Raw genomic sequence first — 26,522 nt, 5'->3', positions numbered from 1 at the left:
AAGCTATTGGCGTGTGCCATGGTATACTCCAATGAGATGGTAACACGTCATGCTTGATATGTCATGCATGAAAACTAAATGGCCATTTATACTTTTATAATAAATTAAATTCGGGTTTGGCTATGATATGGAAAATATATGATATCAGAGAAATAAATGACCAATAAACTAGAATCATAAACATGGTATCGACGGTGTTATTTATCAAAATTCATGGGTGGATTTTGATTGGTCAAATCTCTTTCCATATCATATCTTTCCCATATCATAGATTTCCCCATTACCTATAAATTTCTTTGGAAAAGTTTTATTGCTTGATGCACGGTTTCCTTTTTCAACTCTTGGTTTTAAATAAGGTTTTCAATTTACCTTCTATTTTGTCATTGGTGGTTCGTGTACTCTGTATTTTTAATAAATGTTTTAAACTTTTGATTTGTTGTTTGCTGTTCTTTCCAAAAATAGATTTCAACTATGAAGAAATTTATTTCTATCTTATTAATTGATGAGGGGTAATTTGGCCCGACCTAGTAAGCAACATATATGTGGACTCAACCTAGTGACTAGATGCATGACTCAACATTCCCGACCACCTGGCAGGTTGAATTACACCTCGACAGGTCGGATCACTCTGAGAACCTCGACCACCCCTGGAGCTCTGAAGTCCGAGCATCTCGGGATGATTTGGCCCGCTAGAGTGATGCATGGCACACATCTAAAAAACTGTCAACTGTCTCCGAACACTTCGGAATCATGTCGTCATCCCGCTCGAATCGGATGGACATGATAAGCCTTATCGGCTACCTCGTCATCCAACTTCTAGAGTGGAATGGACTCCTAGGGTTCAGGCCGAAGATTTCGGGAGTGTTTTGTGAGAGCCACGACAACTCAGCTATATAAGGGCATTAACCCCCATAGCACAAGGTACGCGCGATTACTTGCTCACTAGCTTACTTACATTCAAGCTTTTAGCTCGCTACCAAAACACAATATTAACTTAAGCATTGGAGCGACCTCGCTGGGTTAGCCACCCCGGGTACGCGCGACAACTCTGCTTTATTGCAGTTTGAACCAACTCGCTCAGCGACCAACATCCAAGTAACCTTCTAGCTAGGAGCTTCCAGATCGTGCACCATCAATTGGTGTCGTCTATGGGAAACGATCAAAAAGCTAACCTTCATACCTTACTATTTTACTCACTTAATGGCTTCTACAAGCAACACTGTGAAGAGCGTCGAGATGATCGTCTCTAGGGGATGGGAACAGATTGTGGCTAGCTAGGAGTTCCCCATGGTCTGCATCAGCTAGTTCACCATCCCCCTCACTGTCTCGGGGATCCCTACCATATCGACTCAACAGACTCAGTATCGAACACAACCGTTCCCGCTACCCCAGGTAAGCGCTACCTTCTCCGTGCCAAAGCCCTCTATGGTCCCTCCTGGGGTTAGGCCCTAATAGTTTGATGATCTGGTCTAGAGTGTCCGAGCCATGCAAATACATATGAAACAAATGCACCAGTTCCAACAGTTCCAGTAGTACTATTTTTACCAACAGTACCAACAACAATTTCCACCGTTGTAGTCGAACCAACATCAGAATAAGCAGTAGAGTCAGTACCAGAACCAGGACCAACACCGGGCCCATAATTAGTAGCAACAGCAAGGTGTGCGTCGATCTCCTCCATGGAGTGTGGGAAACCCATAGGTCCCAATCCCTCATCGGGACTGGACCCCACCTCGGGGCAAAGTTGACGGTCAACGTACACCCCCACCTTCTCATAGAGGAAACTCGAAAGATAGGCCCAAAGTCAGTCATCACATGAGGACCGATCAGCAACAGCACTCGCGGCCTAAGAATTGCGAGCGATAAGTTAGCGACCGCCGGCTCGGGTCAAGAGGTGCGGGCTCGCGACAAGACCCCTCTGCCCCCCGTAACAGTTAGGATCAAGTTCGTGATTAAGAAGATGCTGGAGGTAACTCTCGCCTTGTGACATTGTTCAGGAGCAAGAACAAACTAGATTTGAAATACTGGACAACACCGAGGTCAACAGTAACTATGTGAAAGCAGCAAAGAAGCGACAACATTGCAAGACATTCCGATCATCAGCCATGAACAACCCGCTGCCAAGAAGTAGTCAACCATTGGTACCAAGCAAGGTGAGGGAGGAAGAGAGCTTGGTAACTGCACAATCGGCTCTTGCATTGTTGAGCTGGCCCTCCCCTTGTCACCCGAGATACTGGCGGCCCCAAGGCCGAAAGATTTCAAGACGCCTACACTAGAGACGTACGACGGAAAGTTTGATCCTAATGACCATGTCGATGCATTTTGAACTTAAATGCACCTTGCTGTAGTAGATGAGGCGTGCATGTGGGTGGCCTTTTCCACCACCTTTAGAGGATTAGCCACACATTGGTACAGGAACATTGCTCTGGGCTCGATCAAGAGCTAGGCTTAGTTCGCCGGCATGTTTATTGCCCACTTTGCTACTAGTAAGAAGTGCTCGAAATCAGAAGAGAGCCTTTTGAGCATGGTCCAGAGGGAGAATGAATCAATCCGAAGCTACATCAAGCGCTTCAATGAGGAGTGTTTGCAGATACTAGACCTCGATCCAGCCGTGTGCTTCACTACGACACAAAAAGGAGTTAAGCGCACTGAGTTCACATGGTACCTCGGAGTACACTGTTTGCAGACAATCGAGAAGTTCATCGACTAAGCCGATAGGTTCATGAGCACAGAAGAAGCTCTCGGCTCAAAGACAGAGATCCAGAAGGTCGAGAAGAGAAAGAGAGAAAACGAAGGAGCCAATAGCAGCAAGTACCGACGGAAGAAGAAGCAAGTCTCCTCGTAAGAGAGGTAAGTCACCACCTCGAGGTTCTAGGTCAGGTTGGTGATTTAGGACCCCTCTTGTTGAAAAGACCTCCTATAACCCCCTTCAATGCAAAGCAAGGTGAGGTTCTAGTGGCGATCAAGGATTCTTCTTATGTCAAGTGGCGACTCAGACTATGGGGAGATCCAGCAACCAAAAACTCGAACGTCTATTGCTACTTCCATCGCGACATCGGGTACAACACCGAGAATTATCGGAACCTCTGCGACGAGATTTGAAGAACTGATCTGCCACAGATACTTGAAAAAGTATATCCAACATGAAGGCAAGGAGTTGGCAGACTGCCAGGCCGACCAAAGAAGAGAAGCTCCGGAGACGAGTAGAAGGAACGATTAGCCACCTCGGCAATCACAACCAGATGAGGATAGGCCTATCCGCGAGGTGATTAACATGATCACTAGTGGGTCCATTGTTGCGGGGTGCACTACAACAACAGGAAAGACCTCAGTCCAGGAACTTGAGCATGAAGAAGAGAACCCACTGAAGCAACCTTGGGTAGAGGAGCCCATCTACTTCATCGAAGATAATGCGCGTGGGATACAATATCCGCATGATGATCCCCCTGTCGTCAAGGTTGTGATCAATGACTTTGAGGTAAAGTTGGTCTTGGTAGACTCAGGGATTTCGGCGGACATCCTATTCCTAGAAGCCTTTGACAAGTTGCAGCTACAATGAAGTGACATGAAGTCGACAGATTCACCCGTGGTAAGATTCAGTGGCGAAGTAGTTAGACCCCTCGGCCGAGAGACAGTACCAGTCGTAGTAGGAACATGGCCTAACTCTATGCGCTTTGAGCACACATTCCTAGTGGTCACAACTCCGTCCCACTACAACGCATTTCTAGGTCGGCCCATTCTGCATGCCCTACGAGCAGTAGTGTCCACCTATTATCTATCGATGAAATTCCTGATGTGCTAAGGAGTGGGGGTAGTATGAGGTGACCAGCTGGAATCGAACAAGTGCTATGTGGCAGCGTTGAAAGGCAAGGCGAAGTTGGTAGAGGATGTTGAACTAGAGCTTTTACCCAAGCACATAGAGGAGTGAGCTACCCTTATGGAGGAAACAGTCCACATACCGATCTCCAAAGTCGAACCAACGAAGACCCTCTAGATCGGCGCTCTGCTAAGCGAACCTCTTAGGTCGCAGCTAGTAAGTTTTCTGCTTAGTAACTTAGATGTTTTTGCTTGGTTCGCAATAGAAATGCCCAGTATTGACCCTAGTATAATTACTCATAAACTTAATGTGGACCCCTCAGTCATGCCAACTAGACAAAAAAGAAAAGAAACCTCACCACAGAGCAGTGGAGGGTAGTTGATGAAGAAGTTGGGAAGCTCCTCGCAACAGACTTCGTTAAGGAGGTCCATTACCCGAGCTGGGTGGCCAATCCCATGCTGGTGAAGAAGGCCAACGGAAAGTGGTGCATGTGTGTCGACTACACCATCCTCAACAGAGCCTGCCCGAAGGAATGCTTTCCACTTCTTAGAATAGACTTCCTAGTAAAGCGACCTCGGGGCTTGAATTGCTGAGCTTCATGGACGCCTACTTCGGCTACAATCAAATTCTCTAATTAATGATTTAAATTGCTTTTTGAAAATCTTTAGAAAATTCAACATCAAGCTTAACCCGAACAAATGTGTCTTCGGGGTCATGTCAAGCAAGTTCCTTGGCTACATAGTAAACTGACGCGGCATCGAGGTCAACCCAGATAAAATAAATGCCATATTAGATATGAGACCGCCCCAAAAGATAAAAGAAGTTCAAAGGCTAACTGGCCAGGTAGCTTTCCTAAATTGGCTTATGTATAAATCGACGGGTTGGTGCCTACCTTTCTTTATAGCAATAAAGAAGAATGAAAACTTTTTATGGACAGAAGAGTGCTAGCTTGCATTTGACGAGCTGAAAAAGTACTTAAGTATTGCACTGGTTTTGTCCTGACCTGAGGATGGCGACAAGCTAAAGTTGTACCTCTCTGCGAGTGACGAGGTGGTCAGCTCGGTACTAATCAGAGAAGTAGACCGGGTTCAACGGCCTGTCTATTATGTAAGTAAAGTCTTGCAGGCTGTAGAGACTAGATGCCCCGACATTGAGAAGCTAGCGTACACGCTGGTAGTAGCATCTTGGAAATTACGCCTATACTTCTAAGCCCACATGATTATCGTCCTCACCAACAAGTCTTTGAAGTACATTCTGTAGAAGCCCAAGGTGTTTGGTAGATTGACGAAGTGGGTCATCGAGCTGAGCGAGTATGACATTCGGTTCAAGCCACGTTCAGCGATCAAAGCCCAAGACTTGGCGGATTTCATGGCAGAACATACGTTCAGCACGCCGGCCTCTGAACTGATTGAGCCGCTAGCATGTCAGAGGCGTTAACTAGTGTAGCACCGGTCTAGGTCAGAGTTGGACCGACCTGGGATGAGGAGCCTTGGATACTCTATGTAGACGACTCATCTAAACATCAAGGAAGCGGTGTTGGACTAATATTGTACGGGTCGAACGAGGTGAAGCTGGAGTATGCTCTCTAGTTCGGATTTGAGGTATCAAATAATGAGGCGGAGTACGAGACATTGATTGTCGGGCTAAGTCTAGCAAAGGAAATTGGCGTGAAGCACCTCGTAGTGTGCAATGACTCCCAGTTGGTGGTGAACCAGGTCAACAGTGACTACGAAGCTCGAGACCTGACTATGGTAGCCTAGCTAGCTAAAGTAAGAAAGCTCTTGCCGACATTCCTCTCTTGGTTCATCCGACAGATACCGAGATCCGATAACGCTGAGGCCGACACCCTGTCGTGGTTGGTGAGCACTAGTGACAACATGACGCGAATAGTGTACTTAGAAGACCTGCCTCGGACTAGCATTTTTGGGGGAGGCGGAAGAGGTCACTCTCGTGTTGCAAGCGGAATCGAGCTGGATTGATCCACTCATCAATTATCTGCCCCACGTAACCCTACTAATAGATCGTATTGCAACTAGGAGGGTAGAGCGTTAATCATCTCGGTATATTATTATCGACGAACGGCTGTATATGAGGTCCTTCACGCTCCCTACCTACGTTGCTTGCGACCTTCGGAAGACGATCGAGTATTTCATGACATCCATGAAAGACTTTGCGGAGGACACTTGGGGGTAGGGCGCTAGCCCAAAAGGCATTAAGACAAGGGTACTACTAGCCCACTATGAAGGCAGATGCACTCAAGCTTGTCAAGAAATGCAACAACTGTCAGAGGCACACCAACATCCTTCACCAACCTGCTACCGATTTGAAGTACCTGACCAGCCCGTGACCTTTTAAGCAGTGGGGGATAGACATCCTCGAACCATTCCTGTTGGCAACAGGGCAGAGAAGATTCTTGATCTTGGCGGTTGACTACTTTACGAAGTGGGTGGAGGCTGAGCCGCTAGTAAAAATTACAACCTGGAACGTGCAGAATTTTTTTTAGAAGAACATAGTGTGTTACTTCGGACAACCCAATGTGCTAATATTGGACAACGGGAAGTAGTTCGAAGACATAAAGTTCCAAAATTGGTGCACTGAGATGGGGATCCAATAGAATTTCACTTCAGTTGCATACCCTCAAGCGAACGGACAGGTTGAGGTGACAAACAGTGCAATCCTTCGCAGAGTGAAAGCTTGTTTGGCACGAGCTAAGGGGTTGTGGGTGGACGTGCTACCTAGTGTCCTCTGGGCCGAACGGACAACCATCAAGATTATAGTCGGGGAAACGCCTTTCAACTTGTCATACGGAACGGAGGCTGTAATCCTTGCCGACATCAAAGTGCTGAATCTGAGCCTTGATGCATTTGACAAGGAAGCAAACGATGACGAGCTCCAAACTAACCTGGACCTGATCGAAGAAGTACACAACCTAGCCTATATTTGGATTGCGGCCTAACAGTAGCGGGTAGCTCGGTACTATAATGCCCGGGTCAAGAGACGACAGTTCCGAGTTGGCGACATGGTGCTCTTTAAGGTGATGGTACCTAAGCCCGGCGTAGGTAAGCTCTGCCTGAACTGGGAGGGTCCGTACAGGGTGAGACGTGTGTTCAGAGAAGGCACGTACAAGCTAGAGACGATGGAAAGGAAGCAGGTACCCCGAGCGTGGAATGTTGACAACCTGAAGAAGTACTACCTGAGAGGTCGAGAATTAGACATCTGCCAAAATTAACCAAGTCTAGAAGACCACCAAGCTATCCGAAGTTACGCATCAAAGAGTGGACTATGAGTCGCTCCCAGAGCCTAAGGGCCATGATGTCGAGCTGATGACCTCAGCGCAACCTAAGACCTAGTCACTTCGACATAGGCAACCTAAGACCTAGTCGCTTCGGCATGGGCAACCTAAGACCTAGCGCTTCAGCATGGGCAATATAAGACTTAGTCGCCTCTTCGGCATGGGCAGGTGAGAAGTAGCTCGTGTGCAGACAGGTCGCTCACATACCCTATAGTGTCTGCTCACTTCGGTGTACATTGAGATTGGATTATTCTTACTTATGCATAGCTCCCTAGCTCGACACTTAGGAGTAATCCACACATAGAATTTTTTTTTTTCACAATCAAGATTTTTGCACAAGGAGAGGAACAAAAGGATTCAATTCATTCAAGGCTCAAATTTATTACATTACAAAAATAACACAAAAGGGAAAGTTACAGCTAGTTAATCGAGCTCGGAGGCTCGAGCCATTAAATATATACCGGACTTTTGGGTTCATGATGCTCTGCTGCACTTTGAGGCCCTCTCTTGAAGAGCTAGCCCCGCGGTTGGCTTGGAGCTCGGGTGCCGGAGTCTCCTTGGGTAGGTGAGGTGGGGAACTTTTACCTTGGTCCTCTTTGACCAGGTCGATAATGGGAGGTTTCACAGTAACAACGGTCTTGGCGACGGGCGGGGCAGGAGTGTCTTGAGAGCAGGCCTTCTTGGATGCCCTCCTCTTCTTCCCCTTCTTCTTGCTCCCGAAGAGTTCACCTGCGGGGATATCCTCCATGGCTCCTATGGAAAATAACAATCAGATTAGCCAATGCAATTAATGATGAATTCAAAGGAAAAGACAAGTGTGCACCGAGGTGGCGACCTACCAGGAGGACTTAGGCCGACTTTATGAGTTCTTCGGACAAGAAGTCTTCTAGCTTCATATCGAGCTACGCCCAAGAGCGGATTTCCACCTTTGTCTCCTTATCTAACTTGATGCCGGAGTCCGAAATGGTTGGCCTCCAATGAGTAGGGAATGGCCACCTCGCGGTGTTGTGAACCACGAAGTAGCGCCTCTTCTAGGTCGAAACCTTACTAGGGGCGTCATATAAGACAATATACCCGGGATGAGGAGACATGCAATAGCTACGCCTGTTCTTTGGGAGGACACATGCAGAGTTCTTTTTAATGGAGCATATCGAACTAAAGATGTCAAGGGTCAATGGCCTGTTATAGTCATGGAAGAGGGAGATGGTACCTACAATGGTGTGGATTGAGTTGAGGTGGAGTTGATCTATGGCGATGTAAAAAAACTTGACGACCTCAATGATAAAGGGGTGGAGTGGGAAGCGCAGTCCAACCACGAGCTGCTCCTCAAACACCACAATCTCATTGTGATCATGGTCCCAAGGATACTTTCCTAAGGGAATGCTATATACGAGGTTATCAGGTAGCCTGTAGTGAGCAGCCAGAGTCAGGAGCCTGTCATCCGTCATGATCGAAGGGTCGAAGCTATCTGGTTCCCGAGTGTGGCGCGAGGTGGAGGCTCCCTTCTCGGAAGCCTCGCGCTCTTGCAGGGGTTCGTCTGCCTCGGACAGGTTGGAGTAAGAACCATGCACCGAAGTGCTCACCTTCGCAGGGTTCAACTCTTCAACCTGTGCCGAGGTCCCCACCTCGATTTCGGTGGACTCATCACTTAAGCTGAAGAGACTACCAGTACTGATGCTAGACATGGCGAACTAAGTGGAAAGGAAAGACAAACAAAAAATAGAAGCGGAGACAAGACGAACTCGCCTAAAGACAGAAGAAGAGAATGAAGCAACCTCAAGAACAAGGGTAGGTGGCACCAACCTGGAGATAGATGCACGACTTCAAAACTCGAATACGCGAAATATGAAGAAGAAGATGGATCCCAGAGACCCCCTATTTATAGCCATTATACCTGGCATCGAACCGTCCAGATTTGCATGATGCAACGACTCTCATGAAAACCGGCTGCATGCCTGCCAAGGCCGAATTCGATTGAGTGCGCGTTTTGGCATCTGCGGAGTTTATAACTCGCGTGACATCCACGCGTCCCCGATATGTGACCTAGTTTTTTCTAACCAAGCCGTGCGAGTCATTGTGGTCTGACCATTAGGCTAGGTATTAGACCAGAAGGATATTAGGCCAAATCCACTTGAGCTTATCATGAACTCCCCGCACCGGGTTGAGACCCTTGGCACGGAGAGTGGGGGACAATTGATGAGGGGTAATTTGGCCCAACCTAGTAAGTAGCAGACACGTGGACTCAACCTAGTGACTAGATGCATGACTTAGCATTCCCGACCACCTAGTGGGTCGAACTACACCTCGACAGGTCAGATCACTCTGAGCACCTTGGTCACCCTTGGAGCTATGGAATCTGGGCATCTCGGGACGATTTGGCCCGCTAGAGTGATGCATGGTGCACATCCAGAAGCCTGCCAGCCATCTCTGATCACTTCGGGATCATGTTGTCATCCCACTCGAATCGGATGGACACGATAAGCCTTACCGGCTACCTCGTTATCCACCTTCTGGAGTGGAACGGACTCCTAGGGTTCATGCCGAAGATCTCAGGAGTGTTTCATGAGAGCTACACGCGATTACTTGCTCACTAGCTTACCTACATTGAAGCTTTCAGCTCGCTACCATAACATAGTACTAACTTAAGCATTGGAATGACCTCGCTAGGCTAGCCACCCCGGGTTCTCTGATCCGCTTTCTTGCAATTTGAACCAGCTTTCTCAACGACCAGCATCCGTGTAACCTTCTATCTAGGAGCTTCCAGATCGCACACCATCATTAATCATAAATCTTATTTTGGGGGATTTTTATCTAGAAAATATTTATTCAAGTGTTTCATATGTGTTTCTATTTAACTTGTGAGAAAGCCCGTTTGGTAACTAGGGACTTTACATTTTAGATTGTTTGGATTTTTTCTCAACAACCAAGGTGTTTTAGGCTACCTTTCACTATTTACAGTTCAATTTGCTGATTAGCTAATCAGTTTCAGTAGTTGTGTTGCTATGGCTGTTTTGATTCATCAGTTTAGAGATGACAATGGAAGGAGAAATAGAGAAGAAGGAGATAGAGACGACGAGAAGAAGAAGAAAGAAAAGGATAGGGCAAGGGTGACAGAATAGAAAAAGATTCCTATTTTTACTTGAAAATTTATATCTATAAGTATCTATAATCTATAAGTATATACATAAAGCAATGGGAAGGTGTATGGATAGCATTTAGAAGTTGGCAGTTTGGCACGTAGTATGCTGTTGGCTTGACAAGTATTCTCTAAAATTTTGACGTGTGTTTCTCCCTCCCTTCTCTCCTTTACCTCTTTTTCTCTCTCTCTCTCTCTCTCTTTACTCTCTTTACCTCTATAATTGCCTCTATAGTATTAAAAAATTATAGGAATGCCACATATAAGACAAACCTCCCTATAGGACAAATTCCTTATGTAATTGACTCTATGACATTTGAAAATTATAAGAGTGCCACATATAATTATTTACGAATATGCCATCATATAAAATAAAATGCCATCCCTCTTTTCTCTGCCTAATTCTCTTTCTCTCTCCTATTCTCTATCTCAACTTTTATTTATTTATTTATTCATTATTATTATTATTATTATTATCATCTGAACATTTATTAATTTAATCAAAGTAAATAGATTATTTACTTCAATAAAATAAAGGAGATTTGACATTGAGAGAGATTTTAATAAACATTTAAATTATTCTCTCTCCTTGAGTCCAATATGGGCTGTCAATGGGTCGAGTCTAGTTCGTGATAGCCTATACCAGTCCCATCTCAATTAGGGGTGTAAACGGATTGAATTCGAATTGAATCAAACAATATCCAAATTCGAATCTAATTAAATATTAGAATATTCAATTCAATTTTTTACTAATTAATTATTTTATATAATTAACAAATATATAAGATAAATATTTTATTGATATAAGAATATAAATACATAAATTATTTATATAACTTAATTATTATATATAAATTATATAAAATATTTTATATATTATATATAAGAATTAAATAATCAATCAAATTTGGATATTTATTGAATCGAATCTGGTCATATCTGAATTCGAATCCAATTAACTATTCGATTTGAATAGGATATCCCTTGACACCCCTAGTCCCAATAAAGTTTTTTTTATTCATTTATTTATTTTATTTAATTTAATAAATTATTATATAAATAATAATTTATTTTAAAAACTAGTGTTAAATTATTATTTATTTTGTGTCGATTAATAATTGGGTCATTTTCATTCTTACCTGTGTAGAACTGATTTAGATCTAGAATTGATTATTTTATGAAATATATAATTTTTTTTAACTTTCTTGTAATTTTTATCATTTTTTATGTTGGAATAGTGAATTTGATAGATAATAAATTAGATAATATTAGTTACAAATGTTTAAATTATTAATATAAAAATAATTTAGTATTTTTTTATCATTTTTATTAAGGTTATATTATCAAAATTTAAGTTATTATTTGAATAAATAACTATTGTTTTCAATATAATAGTGCCTAGGATTTTATCCCAATTAAATAATTGGTTCAAGACTGGTTCTACCTAGACTTTACCCATTGACAGCCTTAAACAAGACTGGGGCCCACTATAGCTATTTATTATTTATAGTAATATTGTTATAGTTATTTTATTTAACCAAAAACTAATTTATTATTATATCTCCCAATGGCGTTTTTCTCATAGGGGTCTCTCTGCTAGTATTTTATAAAAAATAGCGTTTAATTGTGATCTTTTCGTAAGTGCACCACAACACACTAAATGAATGTAGAGAGAGGACTCTTTTTTTTTGTGGGTTTCATGTAGGGGGCTAGTCCATCCCCCATCCCCTTAAAAGTCCCAAGCCTAGTGATGTAGTGGCAAAACGAAGGAGCATATGCACCAACGACACCACCAATCAGTTGGAGAGAGAGAGAATCCATATGTAGCTAAGAGCCTAAGACAAATTTTTGGCAAAAAAGAGAAGCAACTTCCATTAACTAGAATAAAGAGAATGTACAACAAGTGATATAGTAGGTTTATACACGTAAGAAAATTTTCTTCAATATTAATTACTTGAATTTTAGATATATCATAGTTAAAATAGAAATTGAAAATGAACAGAAGTAATAATATAATTAAAAATAAACTTAAATGCTTGTTGTAAATGTGTAAATGCATTGCATATGGAGATTTTAAATTATTATAACAATTATTATTGTTATTAAATTTTTTTATTCCACTTCTGTCATAAATAAAAAATATTTTTTATTTAATATGATAAATATCTAACATTTGAATTCAAAAAAATTTTATACTTTTCATTTTTGCTTGTGTTTTATCTATTTTTTAAATATTTTTATTCAATTATGACATCATGAGTTTTTTTTTTGAAAATTTTGATCATTTACCCACCATCTATATAAGAAAATATCTTTGCTTTTGGATCAATTTTAAATTACATATTTCCTCTATTTTATATAAATAATTTTTACTTGTCACACTTAATTTTTGTTTGTCATAATTAATATATATATTTTTTCTATATTCTTTTTATTACTTATACTTTTTATTTTTTATTGATTTATTATTTAACTATCATATCATTGATTAATCCCTTTGACTCAAACTACTAACCCATCAGCCAAAAAGAAAAATAGTTTGACTTCTAGGTTAACCTCACTACAACAAAACTGACCTATAGTGACGGATTGTCTAGTGGCGTATGTATATTTGCCACTAAATATATAATTTTTTGTGACAATTTTATAAAAGCGCCACTATAAATATGATATAGTGGCACTATATATATTTTGTTAGTGGCAATTATTCATAAGCGCCACTAAAGACCAATAACAGTTTCTCATTAAACATTAGAGGTGTAAAGTGGGCCATGTTGTGGCCGTGTCAGGCCGATCCCAAACTTTTCACCAAGGAGGCCAGCATGGCCCGTGACATGGCCCAAGCTCGATATGGCCGTGTTGATGGTCAGCCCAACATGGCCTGAGCTTGAGCGGGCCCGTGCCGTGTCGCGGGTCAGGCTGGCTCGTGGGCCAAGCCTTGACCCAAGCTGGGCCAAAGCTATTTTTGCCTATTTATTTATAAAAATTGAAAAAAGAACTTAAAATTTTGATGTATACAATTAGTTATATATATAATAGTTAAATAAATTAGTATAATAAAATTAAAAATATTATTTATTTTATTAATATATTATTATATAACTATAATTTATATAATATATTATATATTATATAAAAATATATATAAATAGTATATATAGGTTGTGCTGAGCCGTGTCACAAGCCGCAAGCAGTAGGGTCCGCTTGGTCATGCTGTACCAACCTGGCCCATGAACATAAAACCCTAGGCCTAACATGACATGTACCATTGTGCTGGGCCTGGCATGGCCCGCATGCCATCATGTGTTGGGCCAGTCCAGAGTGGGGTCGATCCGCAGGTGGCACGTATTTTTTGCCCTCTATTAAACACCTACGTCAACAGCTTGGATCATTTTAGATCATTTAACGAATGAAAATAAAAAAAGATATTGCACGGGTTTTTTGCCCGGTTGAATGAACTCTCCCACCATATTGGACGATTGAGTTCTTCGTCGTCTCCAACTCCGCTCCGCTCTCTCCTTCTCTACAATGGAATGGGTAAAGATAATGGTTGGAACCGATTAGGGTAATCGCGTTTTTTGTTTGTGCATTGATGGAGGGTCGATACCAGGTCGCAATAAGGGTTTGAGCTAAAATCATCCTGAACTATGGGCACATAATTCAGTTCGAGGTGTACGAGCCTTAGTTCGAAAACAACAATTTGAGGTAAAAACCAGTTCGGGTATACCGATCTATCCTCAATATAATCCCGAAAGTCACTTCAACGGTTCTCGAATTTTGCAGAATCACGCCTCATAACAACTAAACATTATCTTTTCATCCAATTCGGGCAGAAGTAATTGACCTTATCAATTGATAATGTTATTTCGAGTTAACACGGAAACAGATTCTATCAAGACAATGATCTCGGAATTACTCCACGAAACCCGCGATGACTCCATTATATAAAAGCCTCGCTCCTCCGGGGCCCAAGGTATATGCACTGTTTATCAACTCTTTTGCTTTTTAGTCACTTTCAGTACTAACTTAAGTATCCGAGTGACATCACCGGATTGTACGTCAGATTCTCCACGTCTGTCTACTCGGGGCCAAGTCACCTCCCGCTAGTCGGATTGCGTCGCATCATGCATGATTGATGAAATTCGGAAATTTTATTTTTAACCTTTTTTCTTCTTCTTTGCAATCAAACATGTCAACCTCTTTTTCTTCTTGTCTGCAACCGAGTAGGTAATAGATAATGTAATCGTTGAAACCGAACAAGGCAACCACACCACACTTTATTTGTTCGTGACTACTCTATTCGGTTTCAATCGAATAGGGTAATCAAGTTCCTGTTTGTGCATCATTGATGAAATCTGGAATTTTTTTTGACCTTTTGTCTTCTTCTTTGCAATCAAACAGGGCAACCTCTTCCTCTTGTCTGCAACCGATTAGGTATTGTAATCATTGAAACCGAACAGGGCAACGGAAGAGTGACCGTTTGAATCATTTAAGCAAGGTTTCTTGACCTCCCTCCGTATTCGAAGGTGCTTAGTATACTGTTTGCATTGGTTTCCGTAGATTGCTTCAGAGCTGAATTCTGATTTCTGCAATTCTTACTTGACCCTCCGTATTCTCTATGTTTATATTGCTCTTAGATCTGAGTAATTTGTCAATTGTTGTAAAGTAAATCCAGTTCATGCTGAGTTTGTAAGCTGAGTAATTTGCATAGTTCTTTGGCTTTCTTTTGAATGATATTTTCGTAATGTTTCTGTTAGTTCTTATAACATATGGTTTTATAAACTAATATTTATACCTTAAGATAAACAAATAAAAATTTTGTTTTTTATTAGTTTTACTCTCCAAGGGTCCTTTGGTTGAGAGGAGAAATAAGGAAGAGAGAATGAACAAAAATAATAGTAGGGCAGAGTTGAGAGACCGATGAATAGTACTTAATATTTAGTTTGCGAAGTTGCTGTATGAGACTTCCTTTTTGTAATTGTTGGATGTTGAAAGATTAATCTCAAAGTGCTACCTTACCACCTTAGTAGGGGTTGTAATCAATTTCCTTTTTTTCTTTAATGAAAATTTTCTTTTACTATAAAAAAAGAGAAAACTCTAAAGCTTTTGAAACCTAAAATGTATCATCACACACATTATCTTTAGTCCTCTAGCCCTAATCCCCCCTCCCAAATGAGTCCATAAATTTACGGCCAACGACCTAACTTCCGTTGGACATCAATTTTAGGATGATGCAATTGTGAAGGGAATTAAAAAGAAACAAAAGAAAAAACAAGCATATAAAACATGCGGGATTTATATGGTTTGACATTTTTTACCCATGTCCATGGAAGATCCCTACAAAACTCACCATTCTCAATTCAATTTTGTACAGTCCTAGTGAACAAGCTAGTATATATACTCAGAGATTACTGAATTAGGTTTTCTTGAGGTTCCTAATTTGTTTGCAACCAAGAATCCAAGAATGAAACATTTATTGAAAATACCACTATATTCAGAGATTATTGAATTGGGTTTTCGGTTTTTCTTGAGGTTCCTAATTTGTTTGCAACCAAGAATGAAACTTTTATTGAAAATACCACTCTATGGTTGGCATATGGATGAATTTAACATTACCATTTGGGTTGGGGTTCTGTTCCCTAGACCCTAATGCCCTGATGCCTTACCATCAATGCACAGATAATGTGTTTTGAGTGTAAGGGTGTAGTACCTTTGTAAAGCCTTCATAAAGTACTGGATTTGTACAATGTTGATTGCAGTGTGTGTGTTGAAGTCTTTCCTTGTCTCTCTTATTTTGGTCCAAAGACTGAGGCAAGAAGTGTACTTGGAAAAAGAAATTTTGTTTTTGGCCTGTCTCCCCTGTGGAACTTACTAATAGATCAAAGATAGGCCTTACATGAAAATGGTCAACGATCCAATGCTGTAAGGTGGATATAGGTCTACCAATCTCAAAACGCCCTCTTTCTAGAATGATCAAATTTTCTCTGCCAAAAAAATACAAGTAGCAGAAGTTGGTGCAGGGTTACTTGCATGTGGTGATATTATAGTGGAGGTTAGAAATCCTGAGTGAAAGGTTATCTCTCATGAAATTTTTATCTGGATCTGACCTAGTCAGTAATCCTGAGTGAAGGCAGATAATTATAGAACCTTTGGCAAGGTGCAATTGGAGATGTAGGTATGCCCTTGTGCTGAAACAATGAAATTGATGGCAATATGAAAAGCAACATTGAGAAGTACCCTGCAATGTGGAACATAGTGGGCTTCCCTTCAAGGGTAAGACAGAGCAAAATGCAATATGGTGATAATTCTATCCATTCCCCATCTCCCAGCATGACTTTAACTTTCTCGTACAAGGAGACTTTGTCAACACTAAACCCCAAAATCAAATTGTCATCACCATTTTCTGAAACAGAAGACAACACTTAACTTTCAGCTTTTGAGTACTTGTGTTGCTTTATTAGGACTGGAATAATTTAAGCATGCAATTCTTTTTAAGATTCCAAACCATATTTGTACATAGTTGTATGAATCTTCATTTTGGTTTGGGTTTTGGGATCTCATGGTGTTCATATGTTTCCAACCATATTTGTACAAGCAATGTTGCTTTAAAAATCAATGTTATTAGAAGCTGAACCAGATAGAGACCCCTAGGACCTGAACTAGAATGTGATTGGGTCAATTAGGTTCTTGGGTCAACCTGGATTTTAGGTAGATGCCATGACCCCACAACAGGATGTTGGTAGTCCTTTTCATTCTACTTTCTTCTCCCTTCCCAAGGAAAGAGGGTATATTTTATTGGGGTTCATGGGGGTTGGTATCCTTTGGTTTGATCTTGCTTAATGTATCTTTATCTTGCATTTCGTTATATGGAGATATAAATTTAATTCTGGGTTTTTGTATTTGTTATTTGATCTTGCTTAGTGCATCTTCATATTGATTTGTTTCTTCTTTTCGCGGTAATTGATTAGAAGCTTATTTGATTAATATTGATAGTTAGCTTAATATTAATTCCTCCTTTCTGGCAATTGGATTTCGTATCTTTATCTTAACAACATCCTTTTATCTCCCATGTGGACTAAATGTCCTTTGTTGGTTCCCCTTTATAGGTTTCTTCTTCTCAAACTGAATAGAGGCAACCACAGTTTCAAGTTTTCTTCCTTTAGCATTGGACTTTGGTGAGGAACTCCCTTTACAGGTATTTTCTTGTTCACAAACATGTAGAGCCGCATACAAAACTTCAAAAGTAAGGCTTAGTTTGTTTGCAGTATGGTATAGATGCAAGGTAGCATAGTTAGTCTAAGTGTAAAATCTGGTTTACTTTTGCTTTAGATTTAATTGTCTTATTTATCTGTGAAAAATAAAATAAGAAGAAATTGTTGAAGTTCGACCTGCCCTAGAATTCTGTCTTGTTCGTTGACTGTAAAGTAAAGTGAACAGCAAGAAGTAGAAGTAGGAGAGGAAAGAAGAAGAGAGAAAAGAGAGAAGGTCTGGTTCGAATTAGAGAAAAAGTTATCCATAGATTCGGCCAGACCTGTTATTATATTATTAACTTATTAGAAAAGACTTAAGTGCCCTTATTTAAGGAAGAGGCACTCGAACTAACATAATAATACACATCAACATTCTCAACAAGTGCAAAGACCAAAATACCCCTTCACTAACACCACTAACACTCCCCCTCAAGCTGGTGAGTATATATCATATAATCCCAGCTTGTTACATATGTAGTCCACTCTCCCCCGACTCAAACCTTTTGTAAACAAGTCTGCCCACTAGTTTCCCTTATTAACATATGCAGTTTCTATTACTCCATTCAGCACCTTCTTTTTCACAAAATGACAGTCAACTTCGATGTGCTTGGTTCTTTCATGAAACACCAGATTGGAAGAGATATGAACCACTACTTGATTGTCACAATAGAGCTTCATTGGAGTACTGATGTCATATCCTATTTCCTGTAGAAGGTTCCTTAGCCACACTAATTTACAAGCAGTATGTGCTATGGCCCTATATTCTGCTTCTGCACTGCTTCTTGCCACAACTGTTTGCTTCTTACTTTTCCGCGTTACCAGGTTACCCCCCAGAAAGGTGCAATAGCCTGTGGTAGATCGTCTATCAGACATAGAACCTGCCCAATCAGCATCAGTGTACCCTTCTACTACCAGTTTTCCACCACTCCTGTACAACAAACCACGACCAGGAACTCCTTTCAGATACCTCACAATCCTTAGCACTGCATTCCAATGTTGGACCAAAGGTTTCTGCATGAATTGACCCACCACACTAACCGCAAATGAAATATTTAGCCGAGTAATGGTTAGATAGTTTAGTTTGCCTACAAGTCGTCGGTATTTGCCAGGGTCTTCAAATACTTCACCTATATCATTGCTCAGCCTCGTATTTGTTTCCATAGGTGTCTCAGTCGGTTTAGTACCCAGCAATCCTGTTTCTTCTAGTAAATCAAACACATATTTCCTCTGGCACAAATTAATGCCATGCTTAGATCGTGCTACCTCTATGCCCAAAAAGGATTTCAACTTGCCAAGGTCCTTTGTCTGAAAGTGTTTCTGTAGGAATGCCTTCAATCTGTCAATGCCCATTTTATCATTCCAAGTCACAACGATATCATCCACATACACCACCAATATTATTTTGCCTGCTGGAGAGTCAAGACTGAAGACAGAATGGTCAACTTGGCACTGTTTCATACCAAACTTCTTGACCACCTCACTGAACCTACCAAACCATGCTTGAGGGGACTGTTTAAGTTCATATATCGCCTTCTTAAGTCTGCATACCTTACCATCCTCCCCTTGAGCAACAAATTCTGGTGGTTGCTCCATGTAGACCTCCTCGAGCAAATCACCATGCAAAAAGGCATTTTTGATATCTAGCTGATGTAGAGGCCAATCATGCATAGCTGCAAGGGAGGTGACGACACGAACTGACCCTATTTTAGTAACCGGGGAGAATGTCTCTGTGTAGTCAATGCCATAGGTTTGGGAGTACCCTTTGGCAACCAGCCGTGCCTTCAGGCGCTCAACACGACCATCTGGCAAGTACTTAACACTATACACCCACTTACAACCGACAGCCTGCTTCCCAGGAGGAAGAGCGGTGAGGTCCCAAGTGTGATTATGATGCAGAGCAGAGAGCTCTTCTTCCATAGCACGACACCACTCTGGAGAGGTAAGGGCTTCCTGGACATCCTTAGGAACAACCACGGAGGATAACAAAGAGATGAACTGGCGATGGGAGGCGAAGAGGTGAGTAAGTGAAACAAAATTGGAAATAGGGTGAAGGGTGCAGGTACGTTTACCTTTCTGGAAGGCAATAGGAAGATCTAGGTTGGAAGTTGGTGTCGGAGCTGGAGCTGGATCTGGATCTGTCGACGGTGATGAAGCCGGAGGAGCTGCAGCCGGTACACGCGGGCGATGTGTATACACGTGACGGATGGGTGGACGGTCAACAGACAGTGGCACCAGAGGCAAGGACGTACGCATGACTGGAACCAGAGGAGGTGGATCAGCCATAGGAAGAGGAGGAGGAGGTGGTGATGTGGAGGAAGTAGCATCACCGGACCCCACGAAGAATGGAATAGACTTGAAGAATGTAACATCAACACATACCAAGGAACGACGAGAACTGGGATGATAACACTTGTACCCTTTCTGAGTTCGGGAATAGCCAAGGAAGATACACTTCAGGGAACGTGCATCTAACTTGTCAGTCCCGGGACCCAGATTATGAACGAAGCAGACACACCCAAATACTCGAGGAGGAAGCGGAAATGGAGACATGTTGGGGAATAAGACACTAAAAGGAGAATGACCATCAAGAATAGACGTGGGCATCCGATTAATTAAGAAACAAGAGGTGAGCATTGCATCGCTCCAAAAGGTTTTGGGGACATTCATGTGGTGCATGAGGGAGCGTGCCGTTTCTACAGGATGTTGGTTCTTTTTCTCAGCAACCCCATTTTGTTGTGGAGTGTAGGCACAGGAAGTTTGGTGTATAATGCCATGTTGGTCTAAGTATTCTTGAAAAGATGAAGACAAGTATTCACAACCATTATCAGAACGGAAAATTTTGATGTTAACGCCAAATTGATTGCGGATCTCAGCAAATTTCTGGAAGATGGCAAATAATTCACTTCTTTCTTTCATTAAATAGAGCCACGTTATTCTTGAACAGTCATAAACAAAAATAACAAAATATCTGTATCCATTATATGACATCACTTTATAAGGACCCCAAACATCTGAATGAATTAAAGAAAAAAGACTCGACACACAGTTATCGACCCTAGAACGAAAGGGAACACAATGGTGTTTCCCAAATTGACATGACTCACAATCTAAAACAGGATGTTGACTCAATGAAGGGACTAAGGACTGCAACACTTTCAGCGAAGGATGACCAAATCTACAATGCCACTGGAGAGGAGAAATGGATGATTGAAAGGTCGTTGACGTTCTTCCACCACCATCAAGATAATACAGTCCACCGGCTTCATGCCCTCCACCAATCTTCATCCTCGTATTGAGATCCTGAAAAACACACATAGAGGGGTAAAATGTGATGGAGCACTCAAGGGACTTGGTCAACTTACTAACAGACATAAGATTAAATGGAAGCTTAGGTACAAATAAAACAGAGGATAGGGATACAGGGTCTAGGTCAACATTACCAACACCACAGATAGATGATGTGGAGCCATTAGCAAGGGTAACAGATTGTGATGTTGAGCAATGGGTGAGAGATGAAAACACACCTGGAGTTCCTGTCATGTGATCGGAGGCTCCAGAGTCAATAATCCAGGGGTTGGGTGTGGATGCCAAACAAGCCATACCTGAGTGTACAAGGGTAGTTGTGTTTTGCTGCGACTTGGATTGAACAAACCTTTCATACTCATCCCGAGGAACACTCACCATCTCCTTGCCTGGACCATTTGAGGGAGTAGAAGGCATCGGGTCAGTTGACCGGTTCTCCTGTCTAGAGCTGAAACTAGTGTCACTAGTCATGGCATGGTTGGCCCACGTCGAGGGAGGACCATGTAAGTCATAGCAGTAGTTAATAGTATGTCCATCCAAACCACAATGAGTACACTTCCGTGGACCCGAGCCACGTCCTCTACCACGAGCTCCCCCTGAATCTCTGCCTCCAGTACGACCACCACCACGGATATGTGTAGGTCCACCACTACCACTCTTGCCAGGCTGGGCTCCTCGAGCCCCACTTCTGCCACCTCGACCTCTCGATACTGTAAATGCTGATTTATCTGAGACATTAGAATCCATAGATCCAATGGAAGCCCTCCGAAGACGAGCAAACACCTCCTCTAAAGATGGAAGAGCATATCCCCCTAGTATCTGGGCTCGTACTGGTTCATACTCAGACTTCAGCCCCACCAGAAACCGTGTCACATCAAGCTACTCTCGCTGTTGCTGTTGAACTTTGACATCAGAAGTGAGAGGATGATAGACGTTCAACTCATTACGGATATTTCTCACACTGGCATAGTACTCCTCAAGGCTCTGATTTCCCTATTGCAGATTGAAGTATTCCTGATACAGTTGATATACCCTAGTGGTATTATCCTGACCCGAATACAGTTTCTTAGCATGATCCCACACCTCTTTGGCTGTGTCAAGAAACATGAAGTTCACACTGATTCTGGGTTCCATACTGTTCCACAACCATGTGATGATCTGTGCATCTTCCTGTTCCCAGTCTTCATACTCTTGAGAATTAGCAGGGGGTTTCTCCTCTCTTATGTGCTTCACTTTCTTCTTCGCCTTAAGAAAAACCTCTACAGACTTGGCCCAAGGGACATAGATCTCTCCATTCAGTTTAATGGAGGTCATTTGGACATTCAGGTAGTCAGTAGATATCATGACACTAGGTTTACTATCACTGTTATCTACCATTGCCGAACTCCCTTATCACTGAATTCTGAGCACTACACACTGCACACTAACACAAACACTTCACCGAAATCTGCACACTGATTTCAACAGTAATAAATGCTGAGAACTGCAACACCACAAACCCTACTCACCGAAATTTGCACCCTGATTTCAGCAATATTAAATGCTGAAAATTGCAACACCACAAAACCTACTCACCGAAGTCTGCACACTAATTTCAGCAATATTAAATGCTGAAAACCACACTTGTAACACCACAAACCCTAATCCACAGCTACTGGGAGCTTCACCATTAAGTAGACACTATTGCCCTTCGAATCACACACAAACCAGAATAAACCCTAGCATACTGCAATCTGAAAACCCATCATACGAACTGTACTACACCTCTCATGTATTCCATAACAGAAAATATGCATAAAAAAAAACTTTACCTCATCGCCTGAAGGCCAACCACACGAAGGACTGAAACACCACTGCACCACACGTACCAGCCCTAATTAGGGCTTAGAAACCACAGCAACCAATCACCAACGACACAATCGGAGGCATAGGAACCTCCAAGGGAAGAGGGCGATCACTCATTTTCAGCCCTTTTCCCAGTCTCCAACTCACAGCTGAGAAATCCAAGAGAAACCCTAGTTCGAATGCGCAGAAGACAGAATTCTAGCAAGTCAGATTTGTTCAACCTGGCTCTGATACCATGTTGAAGTTCGACCTGCCCTAGAATTCTGTTTTGTTCGTTGACTGTAAAGTAAAGTGAACAGCAAGAAGTAGAAGTAGGAGAGGAAAGAAGAAGAGAGAAAAGAGAGAAGGTCTGGTTCGAATTAGAGAAAAAGTTATCCCTAGATTCGGCTAGACCTGTTATTATATTATTAACTTATTGGAAAAGACTTAAGTGCCCTTATTTAAGTAAAGAGGCACTCGAACTAACATAACAGTACACATCAACATTCTCAACAACTGCAAAGACGAAAATACCCCTTCACTAACACCACTAACAGAAATGATTAGTTGGGATCAGAAATGATTTAATTGTCATATAGTTGGGGGGCTTAGATGATGATAGTCTATTGGATTTATTCTTAGTTTATTGGATTTAATTGTTCTCTAGGCCATCTTCACTCACTGATAGTCTATTGGACTTATTCTTAGTTTGATGTAAGTTGTTCAGGAGGGTTTTGGTTTCTTCCCCAGATCTCCAGAACTAACCAACTTCCATGTAGCAGGAATGACATGGTCAATTCTGTAGTAAGCTGATCCAAGCTAGATTTGTCCACATTATCTCTGTTCCTCATTATGAAGTACAATGAGAGAGCAATAGAGGGCATAGCGGTTTAGAGCTTGATATAGCAAATTCATTATACATGGGCTGAGGGCTGGAACTGTATGAGATCTTGTAGGATTGCCATAAATGTCTGTGGGTAGGAACACTGGTGTCAATGGGATAAAAGGCTTTTCAACTCTGCTCTCCATTTTCAGTGGCAGGTATGGCAGCAGGCAGAGCTTTCAAGACCTTTCACTCAACATTGATCAGTAGATTCAGTCTTACAACTAGAATCATGTTTATGGTGCTTATAGCTAGGAAAAGGTCCAAACCAAGACCACTAAAACAATGAAGATAATAAAACAGGAAAGAGTATCTTTTGCCTTATGGTAAGGTTAACAGTTGAGAAGAGCAGAACTTTGTAAGCTATGACAAATTAAGATGATCCAAGAAATTGAAAATCTTCCAACTACAAGAAGTATAAATTTAATCAAAGAAATTAGGACTACTGAAAAGCATTTTTTCTTGTTTTAACTAATCAGGACCCACCACTAGATGGGGGTCCCACTGCTTATCTATCAACTGATCAGCTTACTTTTTAAGTTTTTAACCAACTGACTTATCTATGATCCGGGGGTAGGGACAGAGCAGGGTGCACTTGAGGCCCAAAACCTCATTTTACAGGTTTGATCCCACACCTCAATTACCTAGTCAAAGCCTTCACAATATTTCCAAAAATGGTTTCTTGATGGCCTGGCTCTTGAACTATCATGCTTGTCTACCATGGATGTAATCTTTGTTTTTTGCTTTATGTACTTCAAAACACCACCTTTTCTCATCCTTCTTTGATGGTTTGAGGTTTTCTTGTTACTGAGGAAGTAGTTATTGATTTTATCTATGCACATATCCCGGAAAATCTTGATTGTTTCAATTCCCTTATTGAGACAGCCTATGGATTCTATCTCGAGTATCCTCCTTAAAAGTACCCTGTGCAACACTTATAAAAATGAACTTTTAAGTCAAAGTTCACATGAGCTTTTTTAAGTTAAATCTGGATTCTGATATTTATAGAAAAATGTAGGAAAAGGATGCATGGTTGTTGACACCATCAGATTTAAGGAGGAAGTTTTGCTTTACTGTTATTGCCTTCAGCCTATGTTTTGCTTTATCGGCCAACCATATGATAGACTGTTTGTCTTGTCCTGTGGCCAAATGCCCGTCAACACCAATCAGGTATAGTTTTCACCTGTAACCACCAATCAGGTATGCCCACAAGAAGTTGGGACTCATTTAGCTTGAAAAAAAAATCCTAAACCGACAAGGTAACCCCAAATTTCTACAATTTATGCAAGAAGCAAAGGATATAGAGACAAACCTGTTGTGCCGCTGTTGCTGCAGTAAGCTGGTTTGTATATGGAGAGCAGTTGGAATAGCGGTTAGGGGGAAATGAGGATGGCACCAGAGGAGGTTGGACAAGAGAATGGAGGTAAGGGGGACGGAGTTGTGTGGGGGATTCGAAGCCATTTCTAGCTGGCTGACAAGGACAGAGAATCACAATTTTGCCAAAACCAAAAACAATCGTTGGGCTAATCACAATTCACAAGCATCAGAATAAAAGGTATGAGAAAGGCATTAGTGGGTAATGAATATGATCCTACCAGCTTCTGTGAACTGAGAATTCCAGTTGCTACAGAAGTTTGTTGCTGATCTTGCTGAAGCATCTTGTCTGGTTGAATACCAATTAAAGCTTCATTCAGCTTTTAAAACTGAACTTTGATATAGCTACATGAGTGATCCGGGGAGAGCAGGCATATGGGATGTTTTCAGGTACCACTTGGGCTCGGTAGTGGCTTGTATTCTGGGCCAATTGGAAATGGTGACGCAGTCAGAATTGTTGGCACTACTGTAAGGGGATTCAAAACTGATTTTATCAAGTGCAATTGGGCACTATAATTCATTGATAGCAGAGTCAATGACTCTAACCAATGTCTTAAGCTGCTTGCCTTACAGAACCACGTGGTTGGTAATAATCAAATTATAAAATTTGGTACAAAAGAACAAAATCAATTTCTCAGTATTTGATTTCTTTTCAATCATGACACATAACCTCCCTCAAACATTCAATTAATGTGAAGTTAAAAGCTTCATTTACTTGGTATAGATTGGTTTAAAATATAGAGAAGCTTATGCTATCATAATTTTTTTGTTTGTTGGCTAATACTTCTATAAAAATTCAGCATTGTTCCTATTTTTTGATGAATAGCTGATTTGTGTTTTTTTAAAACAAAAACGAACAGTTAATATATGCAGGTTAAGTACTTAAAGTTTATATCTGTTTATCTTTTGTACACCTGCCTTTGTTGTTCTCCTTTCAACCAACCTTTGTTTGTCCACTTGTACAAGCAAATTCCTGAACTCTAAGTCCTTGCTATAAACTAGAGTCCATCAAGCACTACTTGGCCTTAGTATCCTTATAATCTTTTTGTTTTCTTTTACCTTTTGATACACATTTCTAGTACTAGATCAATTATTGTGATCAAGGAAAGAATTGGACTGCAAGAGCACTGAACTGAGTGGCCCATGACCCAATCATACAACTAGCTGGTTATTTTGATTAATTCTTCTAGACTTGAAATTGTTTTCAAAAAATTCTATTGTTCTTCCTATTTTACATTTTGGAAATTGTTTATTTTTATTTTAATGTGCTAGGTTGATATGAGGTGGCGATCACACAGATTACAGTTGTCCAAATCAACTTCAAATGAGCCCCAATCAAATGAACCTACACCACTACAGCAGAGCCAAATAGAGACACCACAACCTGAGTTACCACCTCAACAAAGCCCAACAAATGCACCACAAGTTGAAGAGGACTCTAGCTAATCACAATCACCTCAGCAAAATGATTCTATGGATCATAGTACATTTATTATGATGGATGTAACAAAACAACTAGTTATTAAACATTTATTATGATGGATGTATAGAAACTTTAAAATTTGGATACATATGGATATATTATATTTTGTTATTGAATTATTTGTAGTTTATAGTTACAAAAATATGATATTTTGCATCAA

At 41.2% G+C, this 26,522-nt stretch overlaps 1 long non-coding RNA gene across 6 annotated transcripts; it reads left to right on the top strand.

The window, feature by feature from the left end:
* The first annotated feature begins 14,144 nt into the window (after positions 1–14,144).
* On the top strand, positions 14,145–26,522 carry LOC148846700 (uncharacterized). 6 transcript variants are annotated; one of them, XR_016100348.1, is made up of 4 exons: positions 14,145–14,218; positions 14,647–14,771; positions 17,352–17,440; positions 26,152–26,522. It is a non-coding gene; the product is annotated as an uncharacterized LOC148846700 (long non-coding RNA). The 6 variants fall into 6 exon arrangements; XR_016100343.1 differs by lacking the exon at positions 14,145–14,218 and adding an exon at positions 14,225–14,472; XR_016100346.1 differs by lacking the exon at positions 14,145–14,218 and adding an exon at positions 14,225–14,484.

This window comes from Nelumbo lutea, chromosome 6, assembly GCF_056320005.1.
Source record: "Nelumbo lutea isolate HS-2025 chromosome 6, American lotus-T2T, whole genome shotgun sequence".
NCBI lineage: Eukaryota > Viridiplantae > Streptophyta > Magnoliopsida > Proteales > Nelumbonaceae > Nelumbo > Nelumbo lutea.
Note: the sequence above shows the minus strand (reverse complement) of the source record. Positions and strands in the feature narration are given on the sequence as shown.